The following is an 18,494-nucleotide window of genomic DNA, read 5'->3' on the forward strand; positions in this document are numbered from 1 at the left end:
ACGTGCCTAGAGCCCGTGCTCTGCAACAAGAGAAGCCACTGCAATGAGAAGCCTGTGCACCTCTACAAAGAGTAGCCCCTTCTCACTGCAACTAAAGAAAGCCGGCGCAGCAAGAAAGACCCAATGCAGCCAAAAATAAATAAATAAATAAATAAAAATAAAGTTCCCTTTAAAAAAAAAAAAGAGAGATAAATACAGCTAATAGTGGAAATAAAATGGAAGCATAAAACAATGCTCAATAAATCCAAAAGAAGACAGAGGAGAAAATAAATGAAGAACAAATGAGATACATAGAAAACATACAGCTTAAACTTTCCAGCCAACACAGGTATATGATACATTTCCCAACCTCCTGATTTCAGGGGAGGAAAGCCACCTGGTTCAGCTTCTGGCTGTCTTGTGGAAAGGGAGTTATGGTGTGAATCATGGCTACACCAGGCACTTTCCCAGGACAACCTTCCTGAACACTATCCTAAAGGACACCGCTACGGAAAACACCCTTGGGCCTTCACTGTCATCCAGGAAAGTCTGTCAATCAGCCAGCCCATGAGGCACATCGTAGCAATGAGCACCACTTGTGTAGGGGAAGACCAATGTGACAGGGTAGAACAAGATGGTCCCAAGACCACGCCTGTGTGGAAGTCTCTCTCCCGCCAAGGTTTCTTCATGTGTCTGTCTTCTGTCCTCTCAGGCACTAGAGAGGTGGGGTCTTCTGAGACCACCATGAAAACATTGACTGGAGGGGAGGGACCACTTCCATTTGCATGTTAGCATGAACCAGTTAAATAGATTAGCTGAACTATACCTTGGAACTACTAACCCTGGGAGAAAGAACTATAGAGCAGTTAAGTTTTCTGCATTAAGATAAAACCAGCAATGGTGGGCAAGAAGCTTGCAGCAACAAGAGGGAATAACACCCTAAAGACCGACCCTCCTGTTTCAATTTGCCCTTGGGTCTAGTCCTGTTGAGTCTTAGATGGTAGTAGGATGGTGGTTCTGAATATGGAGGCGCATCTTTGACTACTAGAATTTGGGATGGAATATTTGAAAAAAATTATTATTATTAGAATAATTCAAAAATGACACCAAAGTCAGCAGTGATTTCACCTGCAGTCATTGCTAGAGTCTAACAAGCCCTCACAGTATTTACAATCGAAGAGAGAGTACTGGTTTTGCGTCCATTTATATCAACATGTCACTGTTTGGAAAGAGCTTGTTTATTGCCCCCTAAAGCCATCTCTTACATAATCAGTCAACACGGAACTTTTTTTGGCTTTGTTTTTTGTTTTCTGGGGGGTTGGGGGGTGGTTGGAGTGGGGAAGTTATACATTCTGGCTCCACATTATACCATTCCTCTTTCTAGAAGAAAGTTTGCATCCCTCTCAATACCCTGTGGTATAATCTGCTTGACTCAGCATTCTGACATACCTGAATCCTCAGTTTTAGCAAAAAATTAACTTTATGCATTAACCAATATTTGGCAGTGCCCCATGAAAGGAGTAACAGCAGCAGAGAGTAAGTAGAAGTAGGATTTCAGCCCCAGGAAGCTGAACTTGACTCAGTCAAGGCTAACAACACCTGCCACATCCAATACCCTGAGTCTGAGTGGGTCACACAGGGTGGGCTTCTGTCACCAGCAGAAGTTTATCAGCCTCGAGCCATATCACTCAGCTGGGGCAGGGCCAGTTAAAAGTGAGGAAACCATCCACGTACGTCAGAGATATGTTTTCTCTTTTTTCCCTTTGGGAAGATGTTCTTGGGAACTCTTTGCCAGGAAATTGGTCACTTCCTGCCCCAGTGATGAGATTCCAAAAGGCAGAAATAGCTTCTCTTGCCACACGGAACTGGCTGAAGATGCCTCCCCGCTCCAGAAGGCAGGCTTCAGGATGGTGCTTTCCAGTATCAGGAAAGGGAGCCCCTCAGGGAGCTTGGGGACAGGAGGCAGCTGCTGCAGGACAAGCAGCGTGACTGAGAAGAGTGGGTTTGAGGGCTGAGGGCAAAGGGCAAAGGGACTTAGAAAAGTAACAAGTCTGCTGGAGAAACTGCCAGAAGAAATGTGCTGGAAGTGTAGGCAAGTACATGAAAGAAAAGAGTGGACTAAATGATGAGGAAGGACAAGAAGTATGTTTGTAAGAGTCTGCAGAAGGGACAGCAAAGCTCTAATAGAAATGCCAGTAACTGGTCAGTGAGGGACACGGGGCTGGCTACACGCAGGAAGGGGTCAAGGGTGCGAGAAGGGGGAGAAAACGACAACTGTTAGGGCCAAAAGCTGGGACGCTTACTTGGTCCTTCTAGACTAAAGAACTCCCCGAGTGGGCATTAATGCTACATTCAAATTTGTATTACACCTACATTATTTTTGCGTAATAAATGTGTACTAAGTTCTATTGGTAATTTACCCATGGAACTGATTAAATTAATATCAGATATATCCTTTTTTGTCTAAGGTATTGGTCTGTCCAGGTAAGAGGGACCTCTGCCTTGGACCTATGCTTTAGAGCTTTACTACTCAAAGTATGGTCCTTATATCACCGCCCTGGCATCATCTGGGAGCTTGTTAGGACTGCAGAATCTCAGCCCCTACCACAGACCTGCTAAATAAGATCTGAGGTGATTCACATGCACATTGCAGTCTGAGAAATGTGCTTCCTTCAGCTGTGTCTCTGATCACTGGAGGAGGGGTCCTCGGGGCCAAGGAGATGTGGCCACCGGAGCCCACCTCCCCTTCTAGACCATGCTCCAGGGAGCAGGGATGCCTGAATTCTCTGCAAAGCTGGCTTTTCCTGCTCCTGCCTCCAGGGCCTGTGCGCACTTTTCCCAGACCACGCTTCTTTAGCCAACCTCACTGCTGGTATGAGATCTGCGGCCCTGAAAGGTGGCCTCAGGGCAGCTGTTTGCAGGGGGGTGTGGACAGAGGTTGGACCACAGGCTGAAGTACCCATGGCCTCGCTCATGAGGCCCCTCAGAGAGAGTCAAGGGCAGTAAGAGAAGTGGGGACAGATCAGAGGGGAACGGGAGTCATGTCCTGAGCCACCCCATTCCAGCACAGAACTCTAAGGAGTTCAAGAATTCTGCATTTGACATTGCCCTTCCAGGTCATTATGAAGGTACACTTGTCAAAGTAGGAGAATAAAACATTTTATTTAACGGCTTATTCTCGATTCATAACTTTTAAATATTTAGACATAGGTACAGGGGACTCCATGTGGGCTTTTGCTTGTGTCCCACAAATGTTTTTGTTGTACCCAAAATACACAGATCTGGAGAGAGCCAAGTGACCATGCTCACATCGACTGGTTCCCAAGCAGGACTGTACCCGAATAAAACCTCTCTATGGCCCACCTATCCAGCTGGTGATAAAAAGGAGGAAATATTCCTCAGAACTTGGAAAGGGGGGTTATAAAGGAAAAAAAACAGATTCTAGAAGGTAGAGCAAAAACAGGGCAAGAATCTATCATTATACAACTCGAAAAGTGCTATTAACAGAGTTATAGGTAGAGTATCCTGTTAGCCCAGAAGAGACAGACATTACTTCATCCAGGAAAGTTTCAGTGTGAAAGCTGTAACTTCCGGGATGAAGGGGTTTTGAGACGTGGCAATTTTGGTGGAAAAGGGCAGCCTGTAGCCAGTCTGGCTGGAAGACTGAATGTGTAGAGAAAGTTCCGGGGGCCAAGCCTGCAGAGGTGAGAGGGACAAGACTATGGAGGGTCTTTATTTAGAAGATCAACATTTCCCAAACTGCTCTGCAGCCATCTTTGTGCCATAGAGGTTACTAGGATGTTATCAATATTTTTCCTCCAAAATTTATTTAAATACATACATATATATACCATACTTTGAATGTGTATTTAAATACATATATATATATGACATTATGTGGAACAACTATGAACCTACATGTGATAAAAATGAACTTAGAAACAGAACTTATACCCTTCACAAAAATATCTTAGACCTACAAGTAAAACGCAAAACTCAAAACATCATAGACCTAAAAGCAAAACACAAAACCATCAAACTCTTAGAAGATAACATAGGAGAAAACCTAGATGACCTTAGGTATGGCAATGACTTTTTAGATGCAACACCAAAGGCATGATTTATGAAAGAAATAACTGATGAGCTGGACTTCATCAAAATTAGAAACTTCTCTTCTGTGAAAACAATGTCAAGAGAATAAGACAAGCCACAGACTGGGAGAAAATGTTTGCAAAAGACACACCTGACAAAGGACTGTTATCCAAAATATGCAAAGAACTCTTAAAAGTCAACAATAAGAAAACAAACAGCCTGATTAAAAATGGGCAAAAACGGAGCAACTGGGCCTGTGAGCCACAACTACTGAGCCTGCGCGTCTGGAGCCTGTGCTCCGCAACAAGGGAGGCCGCGATAGTGAGAGGCCCGTGCACCGTGATGAAGAGTGGCCCCCGCTTGCCGCAACTAGAGAAAGCCCTCGCACAGAAACGAAGACCCAACACAGCCAAAAATATTAATTAATAAATTAATTAATTAAAAAAAAAAACTAAATGTACTCTTACCATATGATTCAGCCATTTTGCTCTTTGCTGTTCACCCAAATGAACTGAAAAACTTATGCCCACGCAAAAAAGCTGCACATGGATATTTATATCAGCTTTATTCATAATTGCCAAAACTCAAAAACAACCAAGATGTTTTCATTAGGTAGATGGATAAAGTGTGGTACATCCAAACAATGGAATATTACTATGCTAAAAAGAAATGAGTTATCAAGCCATGACAAGACATGGAGGAATCTTAAATGCATATTACTAAGTGAAAGAACCCAGTCTGCAAAGGCTACACACTGTATGATTCCAACCAAATGACATTCTGGAAACGGCAAAACTATGAAGACAGTAAAAAGATCAGTGGCTCCAAGAGGTGTAGTGGGGGACAGATGACTAGGCAGAACACAGAGGATTGTTAGGGTAGTGAAACTATTCTGTATGATACTGCAGTGGTGGATACATGTCACTGTACACTTGTCAAAACCCACAGAATGTACACCAAGAGCGAGTCCTAATATAAACCATGGACTTTAGGTGATTATGATGTGTCAATGTAGGTTCATCATTCGTAACGAATGTACTACTCTGGTGGGGGATGTTGATAGTTGGGGAGCCTGTGGGGGGGAGGGGAGTATATGGAAAATACTTGTACTTCCTGCTCATTTTTGCTGTGAACTTTAGAGTGCTCTAAAAATAAAGTCCGAAGGGGAAGAACAGGAGGAAGGAGGAGGAAAGAAATTTTGAAGAAATGCATAAATGGAGAAGAGACAAATCTTCCTTGCAGAAGAATTCCAGATAATTTATGTTGATACTCCACCCTAAAGGAGGGAGAGCATAACTCCCCACCCTTAGATGTAGTGATTTCCTTCCAAAGAGAACATTATGGGAAGGGGGATAAGGAGTAAATTTGCAGTAGAGAAACTTGACAAACATGATCTCAGCCAGGTGATCAAGGTCAACATCAACAGTGATAAGTCACATTGATAGTATGTACCCTTGATATCATGGGATGAAAATGGCGCTCTATGTCTGTGATCTTCCTCGTAAAAACCCATAATCCCAGTCTAATCATGAGAAAAACATTGGACAAATCCCAACAGAGAAACAGTCTACAAAATACCTGACTAGCATGTGTCAAAATTATCAGGGTCATCAAAAATAAGAAAGTCTGAGAAACTGTCATAGTCAAGAGAAGCCTGAGGAGACATGACAACTAAATGTAATGTGGCATCCTAGGTGAGTTCCTGGAACACAAAAAGGACATTAGTTAAAAACTAAAGAAATCTGAATCAAGTATGTACTTCAGTTAACAATGTATCCATTGTGTTTCATTAATTGTAACAAATGTATCATACTATCTCTGCAATGTTTCTGTAAACCTAAAAGTGTTCTAAAAATTAAAACTTATTTTTAAAAAAGATACTAAAAACACTTATATGGTTTTTTCCCCTATGGTGTCCACTTCCCTTTAGAAATGGTACGTCTACACAAGCATGGTGTGCAAAGCTCCTTTGGGAGCTTAAGGGAGGTGGCAACACTTACCAATAAACAATCATCTCTCATTAGGCCCCCTGTGATTTCAGCATTCATTGTTATGCTATTCCATGTTTATTGTGGCCTAAACATTTACACCCCATTCTTTAAAATTCTGTGCTGGGCAGGAGGAGGTTGTAGTATAGTGATTGTCTTAGTCTGCTCAGGCTGCCATAACAAAATACCATATAGAGTGAGTGGCTTAAACAACAGAAATTTACTTCTCACAGTTCTGGAGGCTGGCAGCCCAAGATCAAGGTGTCAGCAAGGGTAAGTTTCATCCTGAGGTCTCTTTTCTTGTTGTAGGCAACCTCCATCTTGTTGTGTGCTCACATGACCTCTTCTTTTTGGAAAGAGAGAGAGAGAGAGAAGGTTATCTTGTGTCTCTTCTTATAAGGGCACTAATCCAATCATGAGGGCCCCACCCTCATGACCGCATCTAAACCTAGTTACCAACCAAAGACCCCATCTCCAAATACCATCACATTGAGGTTAGAACTTTAATATACACATTTTGAGGGAAACACTGCCATTCAGTACACAACAGCAGTTAAGGTCTCCAGGCTCTGGGGTCAAACTACCTTGGTTCGCACCCTGACTTTACCCCTTACTATCTCTGTGACCTTGAACAATTTACTCTGTGACTGTCTCTGCCTCTGTTTCTTCATCTGTAAAATGGGAGATATAGTTGGCCCTCAGTATCCAGTATCTGAGGGGAATTGTTTCTAGGGTCCCCCACAGATACCAAAATCCAAGGTTGCTCAACTCCCATATATAAAATGGTGTAGTATTTGCACATAATACACACATCCTCCCATATACTTTTTTTTAAACATCTTTATTGGAGTATAATTGCTTTACAATTGTGTGTTAGTTTCTGCTTTATAACAAAGTGAATCAGCTATACATATACATATATCCCCATATCTCCTCCCTCTTGCATCTCCCTCCCACCCTCCCTATCCCACCCCTCTAGGTGGTCACAAAGCACCGAGCTGATCTTCCTGTGCTATGTGGCTGCTTCCCACTAGCTATCTATTTTACATTTGGTAGTGTATATATGTCCATGCCACTCTCTCACTTCGTCCCAGCTTACCCTTCCCCCTCCCCATGTCCTCAAGTCCATTCTCTACATCTGCGTCTTTATTCCTGTCCTGCCCCTACGTTCTTCAGAACCATTTTTTTTCTTTTTTTTTAAAGATTCCATCTATATGTGTTAGCATACGGTATTTGTTTTTCTCTTTCTGACTTACTTCACTCTGTATGACAGACTCTAGGTCCATCCACCTCACTACAAAAAACTCAATTTCGTTTCTTTTTATGGCTGAGTAATATTCCATTGTATATATGTGCCACATCTTCTTTATCCATTCATCTGTCAATGGACACATAGGTTGCTTCCATGTCCTGGCTATTGTAAATAGTGCTGCAATGAACATTGTGGTACATGACTCTTTTTGAATTATGGTTTTCTCAGGGTATATGCCCAGTGGTGGGATTGGTGGGTTGTATGGTAGCTCTATTTTTAGTTTTTTAAGGAACCTCCATACTGTTCTCCATAGTGGCTGTATCAATTTACATTCCCACAAACAGTGCAAGAGGGTTCCCTTTTCTCCACACCCTCTCCAGCATTTACTGTTTGTAGATTTTTTGATGATGGCCATTCTGACTGGTGTGAGGTGATACCTCATTGTAGTTTTGATTTGCATTTCTCTAATGATTAGTGATGTTGAGCATTCTTTCATGTGTCTGTTGGCAATCTGTATATCTTCTTTGGAGAAATGTCTATTTAGGTCTTCTGCCCATTTTTGGATTGGGTTGTTTGTTTTTTTGATATTGAGTTGCATGAGCTGCTTGTAAATTTTGGAGATTAATCCTCTGTCAGTTGCTTCATTTGCAAATATTTTCTCCCATTCTGAGGGTTGTCTTTTTGTCTTGTTAATGGTTTCCTTGGCTGTGCAAAAGCTTTTAAGTTTCATTAGGTCCCATTTGTTTATTTTTGTTTTTATTTCCATTTCTCTAGTAGGTGGGTCAAAAAGGATCTTGCTGTGATTTATGTCATAGAGTGTTCTGCCTATGTTTTCCTCTAAGAGTTTTATAGTGTCTGGCCTTACATTTAGGTCTTTAATCCATTTTGAGTTTATTTTTGTGTATTGTGTTAAGGAGTGTTCTAATTTCATTCTTTTACATGTAGCTGTCCAGTTTTCCCAGCACCACTTATTGAAGAGGCTGTCTTTTCTCCGCTGTATATGCTTGCCTCCTTTATCAAAGATAAGGTGACCATATGTGTGTGGGTTTATCTCTGGGCTTTCTATCCTGTTCCATTGATCTATATTTCTGTTTTTGTGCCAGTACCATACTGTCTTGATTACTGTAGCTTTGTAGTATAGTCTGAAGTCAGGAGCCTGATTCCTCCAGCTCCATTTTTCTTTCTCAAGATTGCTTTGTCTATTCAGGGTCTTTTGTGTTTCCCTGCAAATTGTGAAATATTTTGTTCTAGTTCTGTGAAAAATGCCATTGGTAGTTTGATAGGGATTGCATTGAATCTGTAGATTGCTTTGGGTAGTAGAGTCATTTTCACAATGTTGATTCTTTATATCTCTCCATCTCCCATATACTTTAAATCATCTCTAGATGACTTATAATACCTAATACAATGTAAATGCTATAGAAATAGTTGTAAATACAATGTAAATGCTATGGAAATAGTTGCTGACATGCAGCAAATTTAAGTTTTGTTTTTTGGAACTTTCTGGAATTTTTTTTCTCGAGTATTTTCTATCCAAGTTTGGTTGAATCTTTGGATATGGAACTTGCAGAAACAGAAGGCTGACTGTATTAACAATACTTACCTTGCAGGTTTCTCTGAGGATTAAGTGAGTCAATGGGTATAAAGTGCTTAGAACAGTGTTGGCATGTATTTATCAGTTAATGCTATCTGTTATCGTCATTATGATGATGTAGTTCATAAGCTCCTCCTGGTGTTTTTCCCAATATATCATATATAAAAAGTGTCCTGAAGTCAGATGTGTTTGAGAAATCAACAAACAATGGGGAAGCTATTTTGAAAGGGTTTTGAGCAGGGAGAGTCCGCCTCTAGTGTTGTACTTTCTCTGCAGATGTGCTGGCCAAAGTGGCCATTTCCTTCCTTTGTTCCTTACCTCATTTGTCCAGCTGGAATTTTATGTTTTTGGCACGTTCTGACTTTTAGGGGGAAAAGGGTGAAGTTACACGTTCAACCATATAATATTGTAGATCTCCACTCCACCTCATAGTCTTTTTCAAAGGCAGCGAATTATATAAGTAAAAACAGACATCTAATGAATATAGCACTTACTTATGCATTCAATTCCATTTGCATTTCAAGTAAAATTTTGATTTCTTAACAAATGCCTACCTCTATTCCATGGTTATATTTTTAATGGTCATTTTCTTCCTAACTTGTGTTATATCACAGTTATTGACTGCACTTGCCCTCCAATTAAGCTAAAATAGTTTAGCCCATCACCCACCTTAACTTGTACCCTCATATGTTCCTCATATGTTTTCATATGAGGAACCCTCATATGTTTTCAACTTGCTACTCTTATTTTAGTGCTTGGTACTATACAGAGACTGTATTTTTTTTTTCAATTTTTAATTGTGGTAAATTACATATAACATCAAATTTATCATCTTAACCGTTTTAAGTGTACAGTTCAGTATGGACTATATTTTTATTGTTAATGCTTGTTTTATGGACCTGCCTGTTTTTAACGTGTGGACTGTGTAAACCCAATGTATACATATCTGTTAAAAAGGAAAAAAAAAAGCCCTCAGATGCCTGGTAACAACATCCAGAAGGAATCTGTGCAAAGTTTTTCTTTGCTTCCTTTTTTACTTTTAATGGTCTAGGTCTGTTCCACAGGAAAAGGCTTGGTTTTCTAAGAAAATCTTAATAATCTGGATAATGGTAATTGTTCTCTTAAACCTACCTGATCAGCTAATAATGCTTTCTGTTACCCTGATACTTTAGTTTTTGAACAAAAAGATAAACATCTCTTTGGTTCTCTCGGCCTTCTGGTGAGGAAAGAACTGGTTCCTGTTTGGTCCAGAAGGGAACCAGGCAGAGAGTCAGCAAAACGCACAGTGTCCCAGGGCATGCTGGGAAGGGGAATCAGGGAGGCCCCGGGCCATGGCTGATAGCTGCTTCCCTGGGCTCCTCTCTATAGCTCTGTGCTCAGCTAGACACTGTCACTCACACAGCTCTGCCTGTGAAGGGTCTACAGCAGCCTGGTCAGGAAAGTGAGGTACACATATATATTAAAAGCAGTTCAAGGCCATAGTTAAGTGGCAAATGAACAATACAGATAGTAAAGTAAGAAACTCTGTGGTTGGAGGGTTAGAAAAAGCTTCATGGGAGAAGTGGGATTCTTGAGGCACCTTGAAAGAATAGATAGATTATTGGAGAAACAGAGGGAGAATTAAGGGCTTGCTGCTCAGGAAGTCTAAAAGCAGAGAAGGAAATGAACAGGGCATGTTGAGAAAACTTGTATCTCCCCAAACCATTTTACTATGAATTTTCACCTTGTCTTGACCTTGAGTTGATTGGATGGGCTTTCACCAGTTGCAAAGGCTGTTTTTTTGCTTTCATCTCTTCTCAAATCCTTAACGCAACTTCTAGCATTTACCTTTTTATATTTCTGTGGATGAAAAATAGATCTGTCTTTTTCCTTTTTTGGACATTGGCTTCCTGAGGGTAGAGGTCATGGCCGTGAAGGGCGACAGTATTTCTGGGAAAAATACAAGGAGCTGTTCCTTGCCTGAATCTGGCATGTACCCAAGGTTAGACTTCTCTCCCAGGAAGAGATGCCTGAGAGTGGTGTTGGGGAGCGGGGGTGATCATATATTCAGACACTTCTAGGGTGCCTGTGACTACCGAACTTTGGGAAGGATCTCCCCCATCACTGGCCGTGAGCTTCTCCTGACAGAGATCACATGTGGAGTTTCTATGTTTATCCAACAGCAACACTGACCAGCCTCAGGGTCGGCACTGGCTGACACCTGGACCCTGAAGGCATTGATCAACTTTGTAGTCACTCCTGACCCTCTGGGATCTCCATCTGGTTACTCAACTTATCCTGATCACAGTGGTTTAGCTAAGAAGAAAGGGCTTCTGGGCAGAATGCCATTAGGAAGATTGTCCCTCAGGAAACAACACACCCTTTTATTTATGGTCTTTTCCTTTTCCCCCATCAAATCAGATTTTGCTTTCTCACACTACTTAGGTGAAAGAGACAAAGACTTGCGTTTAATATGCAAAAGCTGTAGCTCGCATCTCAATTGCTATTATCCTAACAAAAAGACTTCTTTCAGTGCTTTAAAATCCTTTAGCTATTTACTTTCATTGCGTGGGTTACATTTACCTATTTTTTGTTACAAGTTTTATATAGCATAATCACAAGGAAAGGGAAGCAGTTCTATACCACTATTTTTTTTTCTAGTTAGTCATCCCATTGAACTTTTGTTAAAAAAAAAAAAAAGAAGAAGAAAATTCTACCTGGATTTTATGTAAAGGAATTGAAAATAAGTATAAGTTTTGAATTTAAAAAATAACTATTTCTTATCTTTTTTTTTTCTTATTTTTTACCTTACTTTCCAAGACACGTGATAAAATCACTGACACAGACAACTATAAGAGCATTATATGCCCTAAATTTCTTTTGGTTTCCTTATCTGTAAAATGAAAGTTTACCCTGAATAGATTAAAACAGATTTTAAAAGTTTCCTTCTAGTTTAATATTTATGATTTACAGGAAGATATGGTGCTGTTTCTGTTGGAAATTCAAGATGGTAATATCACTTTAAAAAAAAGAATAAAAAAAGGAATAGAAGGAGAGACAAAAATTTGGCCTGAAGTAGATTGGGGATCACCACTTAAGACCTTAAGACCCCCGGTTACGAAAATGGTCAGCATTAGTGTGAACAGAAGGAAGTCAGCAGTCCTCCCACAGGATCACTGTATATGGAGTTTAAAATTTGCAGCCAAGGGTTTTGAGGCAAGTAACAAAAGTGTGTGAAGTGGTGGAGTGAGAGCCCAAGGAGAGTGGTAGGAGCCATAGTCAATAGGAGAGCGCCTGACCCCTACCTAAAACTATGTAAATTAAAAACTATGAAGCACTGGGTTGCCCAAAACACACAAACAAATCTGTGGCTATATTTGGCCCACAGGCTACTAGCTTCCCACTCTTAAATTCAAATCCAGCCAATCTCTTTATTTATCAAGTGAAAATCTGAGGTCCAGAGAGGGGCAGTAATTTGCCTGAAGTCATACAGCTATTTAGTGGTGTAACAAGAACGAGAAGCCAGGTTTCTTGATTCCCAAGTCAGTGTTCTTCCATCTGATTATCCCCCAACTTAGATCTGTTCAAATCTACTGATTGTCAACACAGAATGGGTTATGGTCTTGCTCCCCTTATCTGAAAATTGGTTATAACAATACCTACTCTTAAAAGTAAAAGGAGGTCTCTGTTAAAGTTACTTTTAAAAAGTGTTGACACATTATCAAGTCATTATTAAATCATGAATACTCTGGAACAGCACCATCCAACAGCCACATAGGTAACTGAAAATTTTCTAGTAGCCACATTAACCAAAGTCAACATATATGTCAAAAATATTATCATTTGAACATGTAATAAATATAAGAATTATTAATGAGGCATTTATATTCCTTTTTTAATACAAATCTTTAAAATCTGATGTGTATTTTACACTTACAGCATATCTTAATTTGGCCAGTCACATTTCAAGTGCTCAGTAGCCACTGTGGCTACCATATTGGACAGTGGAGTTCTAGAAGCTTCTTTATGTTCCAGTCTCACCCGGCGGAAAGCCAGCCATAGCAAAAAGTCCCCAGAGGTTTGTCTCTTTTAAGCCTCCTATTGCTAGTTAATTAAATCCCTAAGCAACGGCTGAGTCATTGTAACAGTGGAAGACAGTTTAAGAAATCTGTCTTAAAGCCAAGAACATAGCTCCCCACCTTAAAGGAGGAATAGTCTGCATTGAATCAGGTGCCCTTGTGTGGGAGAGGAGAAGACAAGTCATTGACACCAATTGAGGAAAGCAGATAAGAGAAATGGGTCCCATTAGGGTCACTGTTTCCCTCCAGGCCACTATAAAGGAGAGTCTACAGTGCTTTACTCACTTTGTCCTCACAACCTGTCCAGAGGTGGGTACTACATTGTTCCCATTGTATGGAGGAGGAAACTGAGGCACAAAGATGTCATGGAGCTTGCCTGAGGTCTTGTAGCTAGTAATCAGCAGAGCTTGTGCTCAACACCTAGATCTTATGGACTTCAACAACTAGTTCTTAACCACTAGACTATACTTGGGGTGTTCTCACACCATGTCCAAATACCCAGGAGTACCACATGGATATGTGCATAAAAATGTGCATAAGTGTTTGGTGTTTACATATAATTTATTATTGTCTATATGACTGAATGGTCTATTTTCAGGCAAATTTTAATCTAAAATAGTATCACTGCTTCCCAATAAAGCAGTAGTTTCTTGGTTTTTTAAATCAAAGTATAGTTGCTGTATAATATTATATAAGTTCCAGGTGTACAATATAGTGATTCACAATTTTTAAAGTTTATACTCCATTTATAGTTATAAAATATTGGCTATATTCCCCATGTTGTACAATATATCCTTGTAACTTATTTTATACCTAATAGTTTGTACCTCTTACCCCTTGACCCCTGTATTGCCCCTCCCCCTTTCCCTTAAAGGGATCTTAGTCTTTCTCTTTGCTATTCCTTGTCACCCACCTACTGTTTCTGGTGGACTCTTGGAAGTGAAACTGTGTAAGGGGGAGACACAGAGAGCAAAGACGTAGGAGGTAGATGCCAGGAGTCAGTGGGGCTGGCTATCAGCAGAGGAGTGGGAATATCTATAACATCTGATCTGAGGTGGGAGAGGAGGGAAATATCAAAAATTTTGTTTGTCTATTAATTTTTCCTCCTACAATATCTACTATTAGAATGGATGCTGTTACTTGAAATCACACAATGTCCATGATCCAAAATGTGGCTTCAGCAAAGATTATATTTGGTTACTTCCCAATATTCTCGGAGATGGTGGCCAGCACTGGTGCAAATGGGGGCAGCCTAAAGAAGGGAGCCATTCACAGCCTCAGCCTGGGGGTGTCCTGAAGTCGAATGAGAATAACTCGGGTGTTATTTACAGCTTCAGACTCCAGAGCATGAAAGGCTCCAGGCCGCTTTAGCAACAGAAAACTCCAGGACACCCCCAGCCTGAGTGTGGTCTGTGAATGGCTCCCTTCTTTGGGCTGCCTTCACAGCGCTCTCTTCACCTCTCGATTGCGTGTACTTACTGAAACCCCTAGCCCAGTGCCTAGCACATAATAGGTGCCTAATACCTTTGAACCACAACACTTTAAACCCACTGGTGAAACCACTTTACAAAGAATAAAAGCTGTCATTCATATACTTCTTTATAGAGCATTTTTGTAAAGCTAATTTTTTTAATTGTCACAACTTCTTTGATTGTGGGGCGGGAAAGGAAAATCTTATATTTTCTCGGAAACAAATAAACAAACTGAGGTTCAGAGGGCTTAAGTAAATGGCCCCAGGTTCATGCAGTTAGTAAGTAGAAGATCTGTCTCTTGAATTTGGGTTTCTGATTCCAAATCCCAAGTGTTTCCCTTGGCCTGGGGGAGGAGTTGGAAAGCTGTTGGTTCCTCGTCCCACCACCCCTCCTTTGCCCTCTGCTCAGTCAAGCCAGAGATGGACAGAGCCACCCTTCTCTTAAGTGACTCTCACTTCTAGTACAATAACAAGCTGCTCCTCTGCCTCCTCATCCGTGACTGAGGACCATCTTGGTGCCAGGTACTGGGCTAAGTGTTGGGGCTGTAAAGAGGAATAAGACAGGTGAGGAACTCCCATTCCACTAGGGGTTCCTGGATGTTTCTGCTGCAGACCTGGAAGAGAAATGGGGTGCATGTGCTCTTGGAAACAGGGCAGGAGGCAGCAATGGTCAGAATAAAGGCAAAATGTCAACAAGAGCCCCAAACCGAGAAAAATCATAATGTGAAAAAACAAAGAGACAACTGCAAAGAAAGCTGAAATTGAGTTCCAAGCTCCCCAGCCCACCCCATTCCCAATATCCCCTGAGAATGTCTTGTGGCTAGAAAGGTCTTGGTAAAGATAGGCCATATCTTTAGCAAGCTGACCCCAAGAGCAGAGGGGGACATATCCCCTTTGAGGGCTTCCTCCTCACCTGGACAGATGGGGAACTACTGCTGGGGTGCTGGGGTGGGAGATGGGAGATGAAAAGGGGATGCAGTGTCTGTCATTTCTATTGACTAAGCCTCAGAACCTCTTCTGGTTCTGGTTTGGCTGTGTGTTATTGGTTTTGTGTCACAATGTGTGTGAATCTGTTTGTGAATTTAATCCTGAGAATTAGATCATTCCGTCACAAGACTGTAACTCAGGGAGCAAATGTAGGGAGACATCAAAGAGATGCTGCCCCTGGTTGGGTGGCTGGATGAAGGGGAACCCCACCAACAAAAACAACCACAGAGCTTGCCTCCCTCTTCAATAGAGTGCAGCCCCGGTGAGATATTTTTGTTCCACTGGCCGGGAGGGAATACCCCGTAGGCTAATTTGAAGGCTCCTAACTTCCAGAAATGGACAGGAGTTTATTTTTCAGTAAGGAAGAAGCCAATGGACCGCTCCCCACTGCCTGTCTCTGCCCTGCCCAGCTTCCCTACTACTGACACCTCTGAGCTGGTACCCATCCTCAGTGACCCACCCACTAGGAACACTGACCAGTGCCCTGGCAGATGTTCCTCTTGCAGAAAATTCAGTTCCATTCAATGCCTGAAGGCCAGCTGCCTACCCGAACAGCTCAATTACTGCCAAGGATGCTCCCAGAAGCTCTATTTCCCATCTTCTCAGAGGGCTTGGTATTGAATGATGTGAGGACTCCATCCTGAAAAGACAAGTGATGCTGACATTGGCTGACCACCAGGCACTGTTGGGCCTAAATTAATCCTCACCACAGGCTTAAATAAAACTATAATGATCTCTACGACACAGACGGGGACACTGAGGCTCAGAGAGATGAAGTGCCATCACCATAGTCACACAGCCAACAAATGACTAGTCCTGAGTTTCATCACAGGTCTGTGTGATGCCAAAGCCCATGCCTTGCCCACCACATCGCCTGGCCTTTTGGTATTTTTGGCACCACAAGGGCAACAACTTAACATTCTGGTGCAGCAGTGCCAGCTTAGGCAGGGGACAACTGTGGCTTGTTTGTAGCCCCTCCTCATCTTGGGAAAATAAGTCTGTTCAGCCCCAGGGTTTCCCATTCAGTGTAAGGCCTGGGCCCTGGTATTTTTTTTTTTTTTTTTGATTGGATGAAAATGCTTTCTTATATTTTTTATTTTATTTTATTTTTTAATTTTTTTTTGTCTACGTACACACGTTTATAGCAGCACTATTCACAATAGAAAAATCGTGGAAATAACCCAAATATCCATCAACGGACAAATGAACAAGCAAATCGTGGCACATACACACAGTGCAACAGTAATTCAATCACAAAAAGGAATGGAGCAATTAAATATCAAACAATTACATGGCCAAAAACATTTTTTTAAGGAATGAAATACTAATACATATTACAGTGTGGATGACTCTCACAAACATCATGCTAAGTGAAATGGGCCCTGGTATTTTAATAAACTCCCGGTGGTTCCCATGGGAAATCGTGGACCACTGAACTAGGCATTCTCTAAGCCCATACTGCATGCACACTTGGATTATTGAGTGCTAACTGTCCAGACATGTTATGTTCCTCATCTCATGTAATCCTCCTGAAAACCCTGTCAGGTAAAGAAATTTCAGTAAATCGTGCAAGGTACCACAGCTGGAAAATGGCAGACCAGGGAATCAAACAGGGGCAATCTAGCACCAGAGGCTGCAGGATTAGCCACTACTCCATATGGCCTCCCCACTTGGTCTGCCACATCTTAACAGGGTCTCCTGGAGAAAATATCTTCCCTCTGGTGAAATGAATTGACTAGTAGGAATACCTCTCTAACCACAGGGCTGAGGTTGATAGGATATTTTGAGACAAACAAAATTTTCAACATTTCCCTCCTCTGCCACCTCAAATCAGATGCCACAGATATGCCAGCTTTTCTGCTGATAGCCAGCTCTGCTGATTCCTGGCATTTACCTCCTACTTCTTTGCTCTCTGTGTCCCCCAACCCATCCACCCATACAGTTTGCTTCCAGGAGTCCACCAGAAACAGTGAGTGGGAGAAAAGGAATAGCAAAGAGAAAGATTAAGAAACTACTACTGTATTGGGAAGCAGTGATACTGTTTTAGATTGAAATTTAGACCACTGAGTCATGCTGACAATAATAAATAGTATTAGCTAAGACTTGCTTTTACCAATGGGCCAGGCACTATTTCAAGTAATTTACAAATAAAACTCATTTAATCTTTACAAGAAGCCCACCAGGTAGGTTGTATTACTATTCTCATTTTCCACATGAGGACACTGAGGCGTGGAAGGTTTCAGTAACTTGGCCCAAGTCTCTCAGATTTGCGTGTTGGGGCCATCCATGATTTGAACCCTGGCATTCTTGCACCAAAGAAAACTAGGCAAGCAGCTAGTTTGGGAGCAGCCTCTAGGATAGCAGTGGGCTCTGCCCAGGAGCAGGGACAGCACGTTCTGAATGACCTCTCATTGATCATCACCTCTTCTCCAATTTGCTCTCCAGGATTACCAGGTCATTAGTGGTTTTCCAAGGGATGAGGAAGAAGGGGACTTTCCACTTTTATTTATTTTTTAAATTTTTATTGGAGTATAGTTGATTTACAGTGTTGTTAGTTTCAGGTGTACAGCAAAGTGAATCAGTTATAGATATATACATACATCCCCTTTTTTTCTTTTAGATTCTTTTCCCGTGTAGGCCATTACAGAGTACTGAGTAGATTTCCCTGCGCTATACAACAGCTTATTATTAGTTATCTTTTTATATACAGTAGTGTGTTTATGTCAGTCTCAATTTTCCAGTGTATCCCTCCCCCCCATCCCCTGGTAGGGGACTTTCCACTTTTCATTCTATTTTGTTATACTTCTTGTTATAAGGACAACTTTATATATATATGTATATAAGTAAGTATAGTTGATTTACAATGTTTCAGGTGCACAGCAAAGTTATTCAGTTCTCTATATATTTATATATGTATATTCTTTTTTAGATTCTTTTCCATTACAGGCTATTATAAGATATTGAATATAGTTCCCTGTGCTATATAGTAGGTCCTTGTTGTTTATCTATTTTATGTATAGTAGTGTATATCTGTTAATCCCAAATCCCTAATTTATCCCTCTTCCACTTTCCT

At 41.2% G+C, this 18,494-nt stretch overlaps 1 long non-coding RNA gene across 1 annotated transcript in view; it reads right to left on the bottom strand.

Annotated features, from left to right (window-relative positions):
- The window catches only part of LOC309632945, a 29,519-nt gene extending 11,279 nt beyond the window's left edge, over nt 1-18,240 (bottom strand). Inside the window, exon 1 of the long non-coding RNA XR_014247163.1 lies at nt 3-18,240. This is a non-coding gene — a long non-coding RNA (uncharacterized lncRNA). The remainder of the gene's footprint in view (nt 1-2) is intronic.
- Nucleotides 18,241-18,494: the final 254 nt, after the last annotated feature.

Source organism: Balaenoptera borealis, assembly GCF_965194805.1.
Source record: "Balaenoptera borealis genome assembly, chromosome: 1".
In the NCBI taxonomy this organism is placed as follows: Eukaryota; Metazoa; Chordata; class Mammalia; order Artiodactyla; family Balaenopteridae; genus Balaenoptera; species Balaenoptera borealis.